General features: G+C 31.3%; 1 pseudogene; it reads left to right on the forward strand.

Annotated features, from left to right (window-relative positions):
- The first annotated feature begins 8666 nt into the window (after positions 1–8666).
- Positions 8667–12946, forward strand: LOC115956408 (annotated as a pseudogene).
- The last annotated feature ends 6076 nt before the right edge of the window (positions 12947–19022 follow it).

Raw genomic sequence — 19022 nt, forward strand, 5'->3', positions numbered from 1 at the left:
TTAAATTTTAAACTGGAGTTTAATTTTGCAGCACGTGTTTCATCTAATTTTTAAATTTGTGTTTTAAGTGAATTATTAGGTGCAAAAATTAAAGAGTCTAAATTCAATTAGATTCTAAATTGAATTTTAATTGGAGTTCAATTTTGCACGTGTTCCATCTAATTTTTTAATTTTTGTGGCAAGTAAATTATTGAATGCAAAAACAGAAGAGTCTAGATGTAATTATATTCTAAATTATATATATGTAATTGAGATTGTTTTTAAATATATCTGTGCATATGCACGGGGTTATACACTAGTATATGTTAAAAAAATCTAATATTTTTAGATTATTTCTAAAATTATCCTTTGAATCAAATAATAAAGTTATTTTTAAAAATATTTAATATTTAATAGCATTATATGTCTTAAAATGGCTAAAAATCGAATTTAAAATCAGGTTACTACTCCTAATTGGTCAGAAAAGTGCCAAATTCAAGACAAAACCGAAGTAAGGGCCTAGGATCGAAGTGTCGATTAGCATTTGGATGAGCACTTAGAGCATTCTCATCAACTCTTCTATAAAAAAAAATGTCATTTTGACACACCAAAAGTCTACTTTATTATTTTACCACATCATTTTACAATATCTCATTTATCAGATGTTTTATTCATCCCTTCTATACATTAAAATAATACTTACACCACATTAAAATAATATATTAAACTCCTCCAACAACAACAACAACTCCTCCACCACTGCCGCAACAATGGCCACCAACAACCACTGCCGCAATAACACCGACAGCCACCACTGACACAAACCCACATCCACCAACAACACCTTAAAAAAAAAAATCCACAACAACCCAAAAAATAACCACCACAACTACCCAATAATCACCACCACAACCACCAAATTGCCGCCACAACCACAGTACCACTACCGCAACTAACCCACAACCTACCACATTCACAAACCTCAAAACCCATCCCAAATCAAACAAACCCACAGCTCATTCGGCGAGATCGGCTTCAAGCAGCTTCACGAGATTGGTTTCAATGGTTTGAGGTGGCTTTAGGTGAGATCGGCTTCAGCGGTTTGAGGTGGCTTTAGGCGAGATCGGCTTCAGGCAGCTTAAGGATGAGAGAGGAAGAGAATGAGAGTGAAGAGGGAGCTGTTAAGGACGACTATGGCTCTGGCGAGATTGGCGGCTTCGACAAGATCAGCGACGAGATTAGCGGCTTCGACAAGATCGGCAAGAGAGAAGAACTCAGATGCAGAGAGAAAAGAACGAACTCATATGAGAGTGAGAGAGAGAGAGAGAGAGAGAGAGAGAGAGTCGGAGTGAATATATGAGAGAGAAAACCCAGTGAATAAACAAATAATAAAAAATTTTGGCATTGATGTCCATACCGTCTTATATTTGTGACGGTACTGTAGCATGTTGCAAAATTTTGACACATATAGAACACCTCATGAGGCTTGAATAGTGGTGTTTGGTGTGTCAAATGCCAAATATTTGGCATTTAACACACCTGATGAGAATGCTCTTAGCCAGATGCCACTTTTAAGTGTTAATCAACAATTGAATAAACCAAATTGATTTTTCAAAATTTAGCTAGCTAGCTAGTCTTATTTCCCTCTAATTTCAGTTTTGATCAAATTTTGAAATTGAAATCTAAGCCAGTCATTCTAGAGAGTCTCCTACACATCCAAAACTCATCATAAGGCCTATCTGCTTCCTCTATAAATAGAATGGAGATTTAGGCCTTGTTTGGATTTTGCAAAACTGAGTTAACAAAACTCAGTTTTGTTAACTCATAACTCAAAATCCGTGGGGCCCACATAAGGAAACATTGTTTGGATGATTTTTTGTTTGTTCACTTAGTTAACAAAACTGAGTTTTTTGAGTTTTGAGTTACCAATTTCGGAAACACCAGAAGTTTGTTTTCAAGTTATGAGTTTATTAACTAAGTGGCAATTTTCATAATTTTTCTTTCCAAATGGGTCCCACAGCAATCAATTTCTTATAAAGACTTAAAACTTTAATTTTTGTATTTAGGTCTCCCGTTCTTTAGTCACTCAATCTCCCATTCTCAACAGTCAACACTAAATCAAAATTTGAAATTAGATTTTAACTTTCCTTCATCATAGATTACCTTATCCAAGGTAAATTACAACTCTTTTTTTTTGAGAAATTATAAACTTTCTCACTCTAAATTTAACTCTAGAACCATAATATTTGATTCTCTACATAGTATTAGTCTTGGCTTATGTGTAAGATTTGTCTTTGTTTGAACAAAATTGAGGCTGCTGGATGATTGTATTATCAAATAAAATTTAGTAATGATGTTGAGAAATTTTATTATATTGTTCTACACTTTAAATTTTATTTTATTATTGTGATATTATAATTTTATATCACATGTAATGTTTCTTTTATTTGTATTTTTTTTTAAAATTATAAATATCTATATAGAGGTAGGGTTATGTATTACATGTGTCTTCATAGAATAATTTTCACATCATTTTGTATAAGTATTTCATGATATTGTTTTGTAAACAAAATTCCAAAGAAGTCTTTTTAGTTAGATAAAAATGATGTTACACTGATTATAGTTATGAAAAGAAAAAAATTGTAAAAGTTATTGTATGGAGCAATATTGTTATAACTAATAAGATGCATGTCTTGAAAAGTTATGTTGTGAATTAGTAACTTTCACTAGAATTTGGTTAAACCCCTTTCAGGTGAGGCGGCAAAATAGATCTCAACTCTTTTAAAGAGCCAACAAAAGAGCCATGAATCAATAAGTTGACCTTTCAAATATGATCACTTGCTGGAAAATTATATAGCTAGTGACATGAACTTATGAAGCCTCTTGGCATCTATGAAGCCTTTACAACTATTTTACTCTCTTTAAGAGCCAACAAAGGGGTATGCGCCAATGAATAAAGATATTCCGACACCCTCTTAGTTTTTTACCTTAATACTCTATTAATCGTAGCTTATTATTACATGTCTTTTTGTTTTTCCTTTATAGAGTCTATGAAAATAATAAGATACATAGTATACTGTAATTTGTGAAAGGGCAAGGATTTGCTACAAATTAAGTCGTAACCACTCCTGCAAAATACACACATGTCAATGTCTAATTTGGTGAAAATTTTAATCTTGACACGAAAGTTTCATTTAAATATAAGCCTAGATAGGTGTCTATATGAGGCATTGACATGTGTGCATTTTTGCAAGAGTTGTTACAACTTAGTTTACAGTAAATCTTTGCCCTTTGTGAAATATGATCAAGTGTGACACTAAGAGTGTGATAGAGGATTTTAATTCTGCACTAATGATTAATTTGAGTATAAAAATTATTTGTTCAACTTTTTGTATTGTACTTTATATTTCTCTGATCATAATTTCCCATATGTTTGATTTTTTTTTTTTTAATTTAAAACTTTAGTTGATATTTTATAATGAAAGAAAAAAGAATATATGTGATTCATAAAAAAAGAGAAAAAAAAAAAAAAGCATATGTGGCAAATAGTAATTAGTAGATAATAATCTAGACTGCAAAAAGTGGAGGGTTTATATTCCAATTTGATAAAGGTGTATGCGCTAAGGATCAATTTGACCTTCCAAACCTAGTAGGAAAAATGCTTGACTAAGCTCCCCCATTTGGTATTGTGGTAAAAAGTAAAACTTTAACCATAGGATTTTAATAGCAAAGGTTTTATTTTAGAGAATTCTAACTAAAAGTTCTTTAGCGTTTAGAGTATTTACCAAATTACAATGAATATTGTTTTAAGGCTTTGGATCTATAGGATGTGACTGGTCGTGTAACGCACACCAAAAAAGTTCCTTAAAAACCTTAAAAGCTTTTTTAGCAAAAATTGCCACACGTTTGGCAATTTTGCTGAAGTTCTTTTAAGGGTAGAAAGGCTTAAGGCTAAAGCTGAAATTTGGAACATTTCGTAAAGGCTCTGTAATTCAATATTCATGCTCTATAAATTCAAAATTTTAAAGTATTTTTCACTTTAATTTGCCTAATATTAAAATACTATAGAAATTTTTAGTTAAAGTTCTATATAACTATGTTGCAAAAGTTCTACAATTAATTAAACTTATACTTCTTATAGCAATGCCAAATGGGCTGTAGTAATTGGATGAGGAGTCTGTGGAGGAAGATTAGCATGACTCAGAGGCATGAAGGGTGATGAAACTGGTTCTTAAGGTGCATCTTGTGACACTCATAGACAAGGTGATCACCATGACACCAATAAGCGATAACACTAAGGGTCTATTTAGATTGAGGGGGAGGGAGAGGAGAAGTGGAGGGGAATAGAGTAGAGCTGGCAGGAAATTAGCTTAACTTTTGACAAATTCTACTCTACTCTTCTTCACTCCCCCTTCTTCCTCTTCAATCCAAACAGAGCATAACAAAAAGCATCTATTGAGATTGGTTGATAAGAAGAGTCCCTCAAGGTTGTAGATTTAGATATGACTTGAGAGGCAAACATCGGAGGGCCGGGTTGCTTATGCATAATGTAACCACGTTGGTTTTCCTCATAAATGAGTTTAGTAATTATATATAGCTGCTAGAGAGGCCTGTGTTGGCTCAAAACCTTCTTGAAGAGCCATCACAGACCGTGGCAACTCCAGGAATATTTTTCAGAGTGGCCATTATTGACCAAAATTTAATAAAAAGATAACTTCATATATTGACCAAAACACACACACACACAAACACGTACATAAAGTCTTACAAGTTACATTTCTTTCAAAATTTTAGTTAGATAAAAAATTTATTGGGATTTTTCTTTTTGTTTGTAATGACTTAGTATATTGTTAAGGAGACCAAAATTTAAAGACAAAGTTTTGCTACAAACTTAGTTATGACCTAAGATTACAACTCTCACTAAACAAATTAACATAACTACATTGTTAAGTTATGATTTACAACTATTTTTTATGTTGACTTTATTTCATGACAAAAAAGTGTTGTAATTGCATTAATTTATTTCCTTGTATTTTGTGAGATTACGTTGTATTGGGTTTAGTATTAAGTTGGTGAAGAATCGAGCATAAAATGAAGAATCAGTGGATTTCGTGAGTGTCTCGCTAGAGGCTTACCCACGAAATAGCCATGTGAGAAGCATATGCTGGAAACTGAAGAGTCATGCTAGGCTGTCCTTTTCGCAAGTAAAGTCTTCCCCTGAGATACTTGCGAAACATTTTGTTTGGAGGATTTTAAGTGTGACTTTCTTACCCTCCACCTATACTATATATACCCTCATTACCCACAAAAGTACGAGAGATCATTCAGGGAGAAAAATCCTAGATAGGTTTTCTACAACACACACATCCATCTTTTAGAGAGAGAGTTACTCATCCTTAATGAGAAATCATTGTAGTATCTTCTCATTCCCTCTCCCATTGCCATACCTTGAGAAGAGATTTGTACCCAAACACAACCCACACCTTTTCAGAGTGTAGAGAATGTTTTGGAACTTAGGAAGATTTAGGGATTTGCCAAAAGAAGCCAGTGAGGCTTGGCGGATGCAATTGGGCGTATTGCGGGATCCGGAAAGCTAAAGAAGATATGACTCCGAGATGTCTGTTGGTAGCAGAAGTTTGGAGGGCTCAAGTACATTAGGTAGACTAGGCTTTGGAGGGTCTTTTGTTATTCGTGTACTTTAACTTTATTCTCTAGTGAATCGATTTCGACTTGGAGGGTCGCTGAGAGGTTTTTTGCTGAATTCTTCAGTTTCCTCTTCGATAACACGTCTTGGTGTTATCTTGTGTTTGCATCTCTCTTCCCTTACTCTTGTGCTTTACATTTATTGTTTGTTGTTCATGTTTATACACTAGAGTAGTATCGGTTCATTGCGCACATTTACTCTTGTTCCGCACTTTGATTAAGTAAGAATAAAAGCAATCTTGCCATAATTTTTAATTGGGGGTCTGAACAAACTTTTGTGTTTATACACAAATCCGAGCTTTTATACATATTTTAAAAGTCTAACCGTTGAATTGCATGTTCTTTATGTTCTTAAAACACATGTCAAATTTCATGTTAATCGGATGTTATTTACTATTTAATTCATAAACTTAAATTTTTTTTTTTGTAATTTTAGACTACAAAAACTCAAAATTTAAAAATTTGATTGATGACACAACTATTGATCTTTAATATTTTTGAAATTTCACAAATATGGAGGATATAAGAAGAAAATGTAATCCAATGATGAATTTGTCACAATTCACATTAAAAAAAATATTTTGAGTGGAGTTATAGTCTTAGTCTACAATCAAGTTTGTTACCAAATTTTATCCAATAATTAATTATGTTGAGCCTAAAAAATTTTAGGGTGGTCACAAATATTTTTAAGGATAATAAAATCATAATTTTTTTTTAAATTTATATATAATAATTAATTTTTTTACTAGGTCAGGGTGGTCTTGTGACCACCCTAAACTCCATGTGGAGCCGCCAATGATCACGGAGTGCTTGAATTTACGACAACTACAGTAAGTTGCAAAAAAGAAAATTTTATTTTTCTATTTTAATAAGAAAAATGTATATAAGATAGTTTGTACGTTACTTAATTATATATTTAGTTTTTACTACTTCTTAGCATTTCTTTTGTTCTTATGATTACAATGAAATCAATTTTTTATTTTTATTATATTTTTCAATTAAATTATGAAACTTAAGTCATAATGAAAATCTATTAAAAAGATACAACTAATCTTGTGAATTAATTTGAAACAAGGTAAATGTTTCACCGAAGTTTATATATTAGAAATAATTTTAAATTGGATTAACACTTTACACAAAATTAGGGTATGATTCGAACGCTGTACGGCCCGTGAGGGCTGGCTTTTCAAAGAGATACTTCAGCGGGTCGCTAACATTAAAATTAAAGTAAATTAGTTCAATACTCTGTTTTAACCTCTGTTTTAATTATGATATATCAATTAAGATTGATATTGACATATTGTTGTAAATTTTATGGTCTAATTAAATTATAAACTTTCATTTTTTATAATTCAATAGTTATAACATGGAATAGAAATTTGAAATTTGAATATTTCCATAAAAAATATCATGTGCCAACCAATTAAGTTAAAAGACTTTTGGCACAAATTTCCATAGTTAAGAGATATATGTTTTCATTGAAAATACCAAATAGTGTCAACCAATTAAATTAAAAGTCTCTTAGCATAAGCTTTCGTAGTTAAGAGATAATTACCTCAAATTTAAAGTGTAAAAATTGTATCTTGATCTTTTATCTAAAAGTAATGCCACAGTTACACTATTTTACAACATTTCTGCAAACTATATATTGTTATAGTCAATTCTTACGAGTTTTATCATTTGAACCCACTAATAAAATCATTTTTTCAAATTACTAATAACCACTCATACATCAACGGTTTGTAAAATTTGTTATAGATCTAATATTTTCTTTTATCTAAATACAAAGTAAAAATTAACCATAACAATTATGGTGATTTGGATTTTTACGTAAGAATAGTGATTATTACCCAAGAGTACGTAGTGATTATCATAAACTCATTTGTGTACATTGTCCAATAACACTGTCACTTAGGGATGTTCAACAAACCGCATAAACTGCAAAAATCGCACCAAAACCGCCTGCAAAATAGCATAACCGCACCGCACCGCACCATACCACACCGCATGGTGTAGCGCAGTTTACGGTTTTATAATAAGAAAACCGCACAAACTGCACCACATCGCCGCACAAACTACACCGCACCACACCCTCTCTATATATTAATATATTTAATTATTTTTAATATTAAATATATTATTAATAGTTTAATAACCCTAGTTTTCAAAAAAAAAAAAAAGTTTGATAACCCTAGCAAGTGTTGATTAAGAAAGCTAGCTCAAAATAAAGAAAAACTAGCTCAATAGTTTAAAACTTGGACCAAAATAAAGGGAAAAATTAGTTTTGGGCTGAATAGAAAAAGCACAAAATTTAAAATATATACCAATTTTAAATCATTAAAATTATATCTTATACACCGCATCACATATGTGACCGCAAAAATGAGGTGCGGTGTAGTTATGGTTTTGGCTAAACTTTAAACCACACCGCACCGCACCGCACATGTGACCGCAAAAATAAGGTGTGGTGCAGTTATGATTTTAGCTAAACCACACCACAAAATACAGTACTAAAAATGACCCAAAACCATACCGCACTGAGAACACTCCTCTGTTCACTTTTTTTTTTTTTTTGGTGTGAATATCTATACAGAAATTTGTAGATAACATGCATGCAATTCTGGATTTAATTAATGCGTACGAAAGGTACACTATTGATCGTGTAACAAGATCTTTCCGTTACCCAATAACTTCCTTTTACTGAGAAAAGAGAATTTTTATATTAAAATTAAAAGCTTACTAATGATTAAACAGCAATGTTGCATGGAAGAACCGTACGTGGAAGCATGAATGCACCCAAAACCACCACGCATACTGCCACCCCACGAATATGCCAAATCCAACCTGACCATCCCTCCTTACACGTACTTTACATGCATTCCCCAAAATCTTCAATAAATACGTACCATTTCCTCCTTAGATTCTCACCGCAACCCAATTATATTACTACGTTCTATACATAGTACCACAAGTCCCCACCAACAATGGCCAGACTCTCAACCCTGGCAGCTCTCCTTGTAGCCCTTTTGTTCATCACCCAAGCCACTGCCGAACTCACCATCCTAACCACCGACGTCGAAGACGACACCGAAAACAGGAGGCAAGACGACGGGGACTGCCGGCAGCAGCTTCAGGAACAGCAATACCTCAACGACTGCCAGAGGTACCTGAGGCAGCAAAGCCAGCAGTCAGAGGGTTTTGATACTTCTTCCTAAAGGGAGCAAAGGCAGCAGTGTTGCCGTCAGCTGAAGCAGCTAAGCAGGAACTGCCGATGTGATGGGTTGAACGAGATGTTGAGGCAGCTGAGGGGTCAGTTGCAGGGTCAGGAATTGAGGGAGATGATGCAGATTGCTCAGAACTTGCCTAATGAATGCAACATGAAGCCCCGCAGCTGTGAAATAGAAATGCGCTCATCCCGGATCTAGAGAGCTGGCCATGAATGCATGCATAAATGTGCACCTACGAAAAATAATGGTCACTGCTAGCTCTAGCATTGTAGCTGGAGATAAAAGGGTGACTAGCTAGAATAAGCATATCATCGTGTGTATTGTAATATTATTATATATGTACGTATTAGTAGCTTAATCTTGTTATATCAAATGCCTTTATATATGTTATATAGTGGAAAATTATTGTATAGTCTCGGACTACATCTTTGTGAGAGGGAAAATTATTAGGTTCTCCTGAAGTACCATAAATGCATATTCTCCCTTTCAAATAAATGGTGGGTCTCACCATGAATTTAATTAGTAGGACCCACCATTCATGTGAGAGGAGGAAGTACGTATTTATGATATTCCGGGAGTATACAATAATTTCCCTTGTGAGAGAACTACACCTTTATGAGAGGAAGAGAGCATAGTCCGGGACTATGCAATAACAGCCCTTATATATTATAGTTAGTTAACTTGCTAATGCATTTTTCTTCATTCTATACTCAAAAAATAATAATAATAATAATAAAACATATTGTGTCTCACCTTATGATGAAAAAGAAGACCTATTACTCAAAAACAAGAGTCCAAAAAGGAAAATTATCATTTCGTATCCTGACAAAATGAAATCATATCTCCATATTTTTCACCTCATTGTTCACACTTTTGTAAGTGAATTTGTAAGTGGTTTCTACAGAGAGTGTATAAATTGGGATGTGTGATTATATATAGTGTGTAGAAATTGGGATGTGAGAAAATCACAGTCCATCCCAAAATAGGTTTTTTAAGTCATTACATTAAATAAATAAAAAAGAGAAAAAGTTATGTGTATAATACACATCCTATGTACACTCATGTACATTACTCCTAAAATGCACTGAAATTGAAAAAATGTAGTATTTTTTATACATATCTTGTAGTATTTTTTATACACATCCTATGATGTACACTCTTACATACATTACTCTTAAAATACATTGAAATCGAAAAAGGGAAGTGTTTATTATATACACATCGTATTATGTACACTCTCACATACATTACTTTTAAAATGCATCTTCAATTGCATCGCGATTTTATCTATACGCTTCTCCTATTTGGATTCCTCATTTTTTTAGTTCAAAAATGTCCATACACCCCTATGTTTAAGTAGAGACAAAATTAAAGAACAATCTGATAAAAAAGCAATTCTAACTCCCACTAAAATATTGTCTAAAAAATAGGACCACTCTCCTATTAATTTTCAAATTGATTTATTCACTTATAAATTAAAATTTCAAAATAAAAATTATATATATATATATAAAATAAATAAATAAAACACAGTTTTTTTTTTTTTTACAAAATAGGACCACTAAAAAAAAGACTCTCCTATTAATTTTCAAATTCTTTTATCCACTTATAAATTACATTCTCAAAATAAAAACATAGGTTTTTTTTTAATTTTTTTTATTTAAGATTGTATATGTATTAATTTCAAGACATTTTAAAAGTGTGTGCAAGAGTGTGTAGAGTATTGTGTGCACTAGTATTTACCCTTAAATAAAATATTAGATATTTACCTTTAGGGAGGATGGAAAATTGAGGAGAAAAAAAAGTGGAAAGATAGCATTAATATTTTTAGTGGTTTAATTTGTTTGGTTGGGAGGGGAGAGGAAAAAAAAGTTTTGAAGCATGGGTGTTTTCTCTTTGGGCCACCAAAATGTTTTCTTTCCAAAATGGAAAGAAAACTTGGGAGAGAAAAGCTTAATGTTTGAGTTGACCAAAATGCCCATGTGTATTTTTGGGTGTCGTTCTTGCCATTTTTTTTTTCCTTTTTCCTTAGATTTTTGTTATTGTGACTTTGTGTCTCCTCAAGTTTCCCTTTTTTTTTTGTTCCTTTATTCTTTTTTTTTTTTTTTTCTTTTTTTTTTTTAAATTGTGCTCATCTTTCTTTGGCTTGAGCTATTTTTTTTTTAAAAAAAAAAAAATTGAAGTTCCCATACACAATTTTTTTAATAAAACAAGTGTTACTTTTTTGTTTTATTTAATGGGAGACAAAATTGTAAATTTATACTAACTTTATTTTCCACCTTTCATTTTTCTTTTCAACCAAATGAATAAGTTTTTCATCTCTCCACTTTTTCATCCTTCCAACCAAACACAAATAAGAGAAAAGTAAATATTTTTTATTCTTCCATTTTTCTAGTTTCTGTCAATTTTCTATCCTCTCACTTTTCTACTCCTTTAACCAAACGGACCCTAAGACTCAAACCTAATCCAATCCATGAACTCATTTAGATTAAAGTTGCCCTTGGAACTCAAACTGTTCCACCTTTAAGCTATGTTTGTTTGGGTGGATTTAATTTAGAGATAATGGAAAAAAGATGAGAGAAAATAGATAGGAGTGGTGGTTGGTTGGAAGGGAAAGGGGAGAGCAAAAACGGTGGGGCTTGACTATTTTCTCTCCGGGCAACCAAAGATTGATCTCTCTAGAATGGAGAGAAAAGTCGGAACAAAATGCTTGGACAAAAATGTCCCCCGATCCTCTAATGTTTAAAAAGTGTGGTGGTTTTTGTCATTTTTTTCATTTGATTTGTCTTTTTTCTCCCATTATTTCTTATACGGTTTTTGTTTTTGTTTTTGTTTTGTTCCTTCTGTTACTTCTTCAGTTCTTCATGTCCAGTCTTTTTTTTTTTTTTTTTTTTTTTTTTTTTTTTTGCGTTCATCATTTATTTCCTTTCACATTTTTTTTTTTTTTTTTTTTTTGTGTGTTCATTTTTTCTCATTTGTTACTTATCTTTTTTTTCATCATTTTTCCCTCATTTGTTTTGGGTTTCTTGTGCTATCTTCTTCTCTCTTTTTTTTTTTTTTAATTTTTTTTTCTTTTTTTAATGAAGTGTCCTTCTATATACAATTTTTAAATAAAAATATAATGTGCAATTTTTTTATCTAATAGGGGCATGAGTGTAAATTTATACAAACTTTATTTTCTATTCTCCCACTTTTTTCCTCAATCAAATAAAAGAATTTTTCATCTTTCTATTTTTCCATCCCTCCAACCAAACACATATGAGGGAAAACAACAAAAATTCTTGAATAAAGAGACTTGATATATTGTCATATGCAATAATACTAAAATGAGCTCGTAAAGCTCAGACAAAAGCCTCCCATATTTCTAATAGTCCGAACTCCTTCCCATCTTGATACCAAATAAGTGGCTCATCTTCCAAGTGAAAGGAAATTATTTGGACCTATTGATGGTTTAGAGTGTTGTAGAGCTTGAAAATTGATTGGCTTTATAGAATCTATCCTAGATGAAGACCCTCATGAGGGTCTTCACCTTTAAATTTTGAACTCCACCTTCATGCCCGGACCAAACATATTGAGGTTAACTACCATTTTGTTATAATCTTAGTGTCTCATATGGATTAAGTATTAACTTAACTGTATTACAAGAAAAAAAGACATAATACAACAACTCAACAAGTATTATTGCAAAAAAAAAAAAAAATAGAGGTATATAATTTATATACTATTGCATCTCTAGATTGCTTTTTGTTGTAATAATAACTTAAATTTATTATATTAATACAAAGCCAGTCAGGGCGATTTGAGGACACTACTACTTTCTGCGACAAGCAGCAAAAGGAGCAGTGCTGCCATCAGCTGATGGACAGGGGGATTGCCGATGTGAAGGGTTGAACGAGATGATGAGGCAGCAGAGGGGTCAATTCCGGGGTCAGGAATTGATCAGGGAGATGATGCAGATGGCTGAGAACTTGCCTAATGAATGCAACCTCAGCCCCCAGCGCTGTGACATTGAAATGAGGCGCTCACGCTGGTTCTAGAGAGAGGTAGCCATGCATGCATGTGCACGCAGCACCTATGATGATAATATAAGGGTCACTGCTAGCTCTATCATTGTAGATAGAGATAATGGGTGACTAGCTAGAATAAGCACATCATTGTGTAATGATATCTACGAATTTGTAGTTCGTAGGTTTTATACGCTCTCTATTTAATAAAGTAGCTCAATTAAATTACATGCATCTTTGTTTGTTTGTTTTTTCTTCAAATTACATGCTTCTTTGTTAGTACTCTTAATTAGTTAACTTACATATATATATATATATATATATATATATTTTTTTTTTTCTTTTGGTCACAAAACATATTGGCTTATATTACGATGAAAAAGAATACCCACTAGTCAAAGCCTTTTGATGAAAAAAAAAAAAAAAAAAAAAACCTAATAGTCAAATTTATAGACAATAATCTACTTTTTTTTTTAATTTTTATTTACCAATAATTAATACTTATCACACAAATTGTTTTACACACAACTAAAAAAAAACTAAACCATAACTTAAAGTAACGATTTTGATTGTTTTTTTGGTCGTGTAAAATAATTTGTGTGTAATAAACACAAATTTTTTTTTTTAACTCCCATTTAGCATATATATATATATATATATATATATATATATTGTGGACAAATATTTGTCTAGACAAATGTAAGAAAATATTTTTCCCTTTTAATAAACCATTCACAATAGGCTCGAACATCATATAATATTCATATTTTGTAAATGGTGTCTATCAATTGTGAATATTTGTCTAGATCTAAACGACTGTAGGAAAATATTTTCCCTTTTTATAGGGATGACAATTTTTGCTTGACCCTTGGGTACTTGGCCTGACCTAACCCTAATGGGTTGGGTTTTACCCGGTTCGATAAAGAATAGGGTTGGGTTTGGGTTTTTTTTTTTTTAAAACCCGAAACGGGTCTGGGTTTTAATAAAAATCAGGCTTGAACCCGACTCGACCCGTCCTGGTTATATACTTAAGTACTAAAATACCCTCATATATATATATATATATATTTAGTTATAAACCCTACCATCTCATATCATCTCATATCATATCTTTTCCTTTTTTTTTTTTTTTGTTGATATATTTGTATTTTTTTTTGTTTTTTTAATAAAAATCACAAACTTTTCATTCAAACACAAACTATTTTTTTTAATAAGATATTCAAATACAAACTCTCACCAAAGTTTTTCCAAAAGTTTACTCTTTTACTTACTTTTTTTTTTTAATTTTTTTTTAAAAAATAAAGATAACTTTGGGTTTTAAAAATGATTAACGCTAAGTATTTTTTTTTTTAAGTCGTAGCATTTCATTCAAACACAAAGTTTGCAATTACCAACATGTTTCCATTTAAAGTTTGCTCTTTCCCCTAATTTTTTTTTAGGTTGACGTATCCATAATTTTGTTGGAGAATAAGAGACTTTACAAAAATTATTGTATGATTCAAGTCTCACATGATGTGGTTGTTATCTAAGAAATTATTGTTAAAGATCTGTTTTGTAAAAGAAACTATATTTATCATTTGTGTAATTATACATGGAATTCAACTTATTGTTTTCTGATAATTACTAATTATTATCACACAAAAAATGTTACATACAGTTATTTTATTTTATTTTAATTATTTCAAAGGTAGTTGCAAATCTTGCTAAATCTCAAATTTAAGCTCTTATTAACTTTTGTTATGAATGTGTAGTAAGTGAATAAATTTTAAGATTAAAAGTAAGTTGATAACTCTCATAAATAAATTTGAATTATCTTTTTTTTTTTAAATTAATAACTAATTAAAGAAAGAGGTGTAAATAAAAATTTGGATACACGAATCATTTTAAATGATTTATTCTTTTTCTATACTTTACCGAAAAACAAAAAAGATAGCACGTGCTCAGCGGCTTTTCTACTTTTTATTTTTATTTACTTATTTTTTAACTTTACAATAGTTTTTAATCATCATTATTCGAAGTTGCTACACTTTAATCACACAAAAATCTAGAAGTGTGATTAGATTTATGCATTTGTGGGTGAAATAATTTTATTTTTTATTTTTTTTATATAAATATCATCACACCTCTCAAAATTTTTGTAATTGAAAATTGTAGCAAGCTCTTCTGAGCACCTATTATCTTTTTTGTTTTGTTTTTGGGTGAAGTATAAAAAAAGAATACATTATTTAGCTTTGGGGTAATTACATTCCCTCCCTTAAGATTTGGGGGGAAATGACATTCCACTTCAAACTTGAAGGGAAAAACACTTTCCCCTAGACATTCACTTGACAAAATTTTATTAAATTAATATTAAAAATGTTATGTACTAATTAGCCCTTTGTTTAAGGGCAGATTTCTAAAATTATCTTATTTTATAATTAAAATTATTTTTTTTAAATTTTTAAATAATTTATATTTTAAAATATTGAAAGTGAAATTTTCTTTTTTCAACATGTTTTGGAAAGATTTGCCGTTACAAGTGTTTGATACTTGATAAATTTTGAATTTTTTTTCTAAATTTCTCAGTTATTTTTTTACTAAATATGATGAAACTTTTATTAGGAAATTCTTATAAAAATTTAGAATATTTGATTACTAATATAAACAAAAAAGGGGGAGTGTTAATTTTTTCAAATTTCAAAGAAGGTTAATGTTTTTTCTCTTCAAGTTTAAGATGAAATATTATTCCTCAGATTCCAAAGAAAGAGAATGTAATTATCCCTTTTAATTTTTAGCTTTTTTGATGAGGTATAGAAAATATAGAAGAGTTTTTTTTTATTTTTTATTTTAAATTTTAATGTATAGTTTTTGAAAACTTTTCCCCCTCTTTTTATTTTTCAAAATTTTTGAAGGTACAAGTATTCTTAGCACCAGCAACAAAAAGTTCTCAGGAAAAAAAAAAAAAAAAAAACTAGTATAAGTAACCCCCGTCAGAAAGTACATTTTCAAAAGAAAAAGACACACAAAATTTGCTTTTATATTCCTTCGCTCTCTTCTCTGCTTCAGAAATGGTGGACAGAAGGCGCAGCAGGAAGACACCACTGAGCCTCAACTATGCCATTACCGTCTTCTCCAAGACCTCTCCGCTCCTCCAAGCACTCTTTCGGTACTCATTCCTTCATTTATATCTCTCTCTAAGAAATTATTCAAAATTTTACCCTAATTATTGAATACTGCGTCTCCCGCAGACGATGATGGTATTCCCCAATTTCTCAGGGATCACCGATTTCGATTCTCCTCCACTCCGTACTCCTATCTCCCTCTCTCCTCACTCTTTTTTTTCCATAAATATTTTTGAAATTTTTTAGGGTAAATGTTGATTAGTTTACTGTATAGAAGTAGGAGAAGCGAAGCCATCGATTGTCATCGAAGACCATGACAATATTCCCGTGAAAAGTTTCGACTCGAGATATTGAAAACTATATGGTTGGCTTTATCGACCGTATTGTCGATTTTTGTTGTTGGTTAATGAAAATCGACATTACGGTCGATTAACCCAACTATATAGGATAGAATGGTGAAGAAGAACACATGTGCTCAATCTCAATTAGTCGGTTAAAGTTCTATAGTTGGTTTAAGATTCATTGGTTTTTTGTCTGCAGAATTTAATACCTATTTTGAATTTTAATTAGAGATTATATGTGTTAATTTACTTGTTACGTAAATAGGTTAAGATTCATTAAATTTAGAAAAAGTTTACAAGTTTGATAAATTTAGATAATGAAGAAAAAGAAAAAAAAAAAACGAAAGTGGATGAAGACTATATAAGGGGAGTTATCTAGTTTTTCTGGTTTTATAACTGGTAATATAGTTACTTTTCTCTTTTAGTGGTACTTTTAGGTAAGATATTACTTTGTTTTATTTTCTGTGCTTTTAAATAGTTTCTTTATAAGGCTGTGAGATTACTTCTGTATTGGCTGTGCCTATGGAATTATGGAACATGGATATTCTCAGTTATCCTCTAGACGAGACTTTTCTTGTCTCTGTTCTATTAAGTTTTTGAAGTAATGATGTCTGTCGGTTAATTTTTCAATTCACAATATTTAATTGCTGTATTTTATTATTCAAGGCCTCATTAAAGGTTAATATTACCAAAAATAGTAATAAATGAGGCAGAAGCAGAAATTTGGTAAGTTTTTGGGTTTTACCTTTAATATTTGTGAGAGTGGATGACTTTCAACTAACATTGACAGTCACCATTGTCATAAATTGTTTCTTTTGACCACGTCTCTTGATTATTTCCAAGCTTGACCGAACTGCACTTTCTCTGAAGGAAACTATCATATAAACTATCTGGCAACCAGAGGACCTGACTTGGAGCCTTTTGTGGTTGGATCCCTAATCCAACTACTTTGTCGTGCTACAAAGTTTGGGTGGCTTGATGATGATATATTCAAAGAGGCGATGAACTTTTTAAGCCAGTTGATGATTTTTTTTTCCTTTCTTGATTTTTGTTTTTGTTTTTGTTTTTTTTTTTTCTTTCCTCTTTATTTTTTTTAAATTGATTGCTTCTAGGAAATATATACCATTATCTTCTCCTGTGGCATATTAGTTTTCTCGTTGTGTTAGGTTGTTAGTACAGGACTTTTTATATAATATAACATTTTGGTTACATTATTATAGTGGTATTTTGTCATCATCATCATCGTCATAAATAATTGTATGCATTGATTTGTTTAGGTCTTTTTGGTTGATACCAATTATCTAGGTAATTGGTAATCACATTGTCTCTGGGTCTAAACTACTAGGGCTGACTTGGGCTAAAAGGCATATTCAAACCCAAATTCAAGTTTTGGACAATTGCCTACAGCCCTTTTATGACAAGTAATAAAATTGTATTAAAGCATGGGAACATCCTCAGGTATATTTATGGTGTATAGAATGGTGAAGAAGAATATATGATTAAGATATGCTTGCTTACAAATTATATGCTTTCATCAAGCACCATATCATTGTGCCATTGGTTTGAAGATATTGAATCAGCTTGTTTCTTTCTGAAACATGGAGAAGTTCTTTCTGACATCTCATGATGTCATTTGTGCCGAGGCAGTAGCGTTATTTTATATATATATATATATATATATTTTTTTTTTCCTGTGTCTTGGATTTTGTAGTGAAGGTTATTTTTCTTGGATAAAATGTAAATTCTTTATTTCTTGTTTGGCAATGTTTATAAATAGTCTGCTTGTGATCTTTTAATTGAGGAAGTGGGTTGCTTTGAGCAATGTAAAATTATTGAAAGGAGTTGGTTTTATGTCAGATCAGATCCTGTTTTGGCCGATTCGTCTTCGACAATCCAGTCTGCTTCTTATCTGATATTTATTGGGTAATTGTCTTTTTGGCTGGATGGCTGTTCTTAACTGATTTGGAGTGGAGGAATTCTTGAATTTCCAAAGAACTGATTCTTTTTATCTTCTGTTATGTGATAATTTTTTGTCTAGAATTGGGAACTTAATGTCCTTTATGTCAGTTGTAGCCAGTTTGTAAAATGAACGTGTTGAGGTGATAGCTGGGCTGTACTTTGACAAGTTTGTTCTTAATATTACTTAAAATAATAATGAAGATGAATTTTGGTTGCTTACATGCTTATAGTTTTGGTATTCTGTTTATACCATTTGACAGATTGTCATTTATTGTAATTTCAATTGAACTCAACTTGGCTAAGTCTAAATGCCAATTAAATTATGGTTGACTATATGTATCTTTTCTTATCATTATATTGTATCAAAGGTTATACTCTCTTGTTAACCTGAGTTAAATCACTCTAATTTGTGCAAGGATTCTCTTTCATGCATTGTGAGTTGTGACTAAGTTTTATGCTAGCTATCAATTTACAGCACCCACCACTTTTCTTTGGGCTTGGCACCAGCTGTATATGAAGATTAGGACACTAAGCATCACACAGGCAGAGTTCCATTTGACTCTGTACTTTTCTTTTTGTTGTCTTTTTGTGTGAACAAGTAGCTTGTGTTTCTATTTAATTAGGGGTCATGGATGAAATTGCTGATCGGGTTTTTAATATAAAGTCTTTTAGTTAAAATTTTCTTCTTTTTTCCATAATAGATAAAGA

This window comes from Quercus lobata, chromosome 8 (genome assembly GCF_001633185.2).
Source record: "Quercus lobata isolate SW786 chromosome 8, ValleyOak3.0 Primary Assembly, whole genome shotgun sequence".
NCBI lineage: Eukaryota > Viridiplantae > Streptophyta > Magnoliopsida > Fagales > Fagaceae > Quercus > Quercus lobata.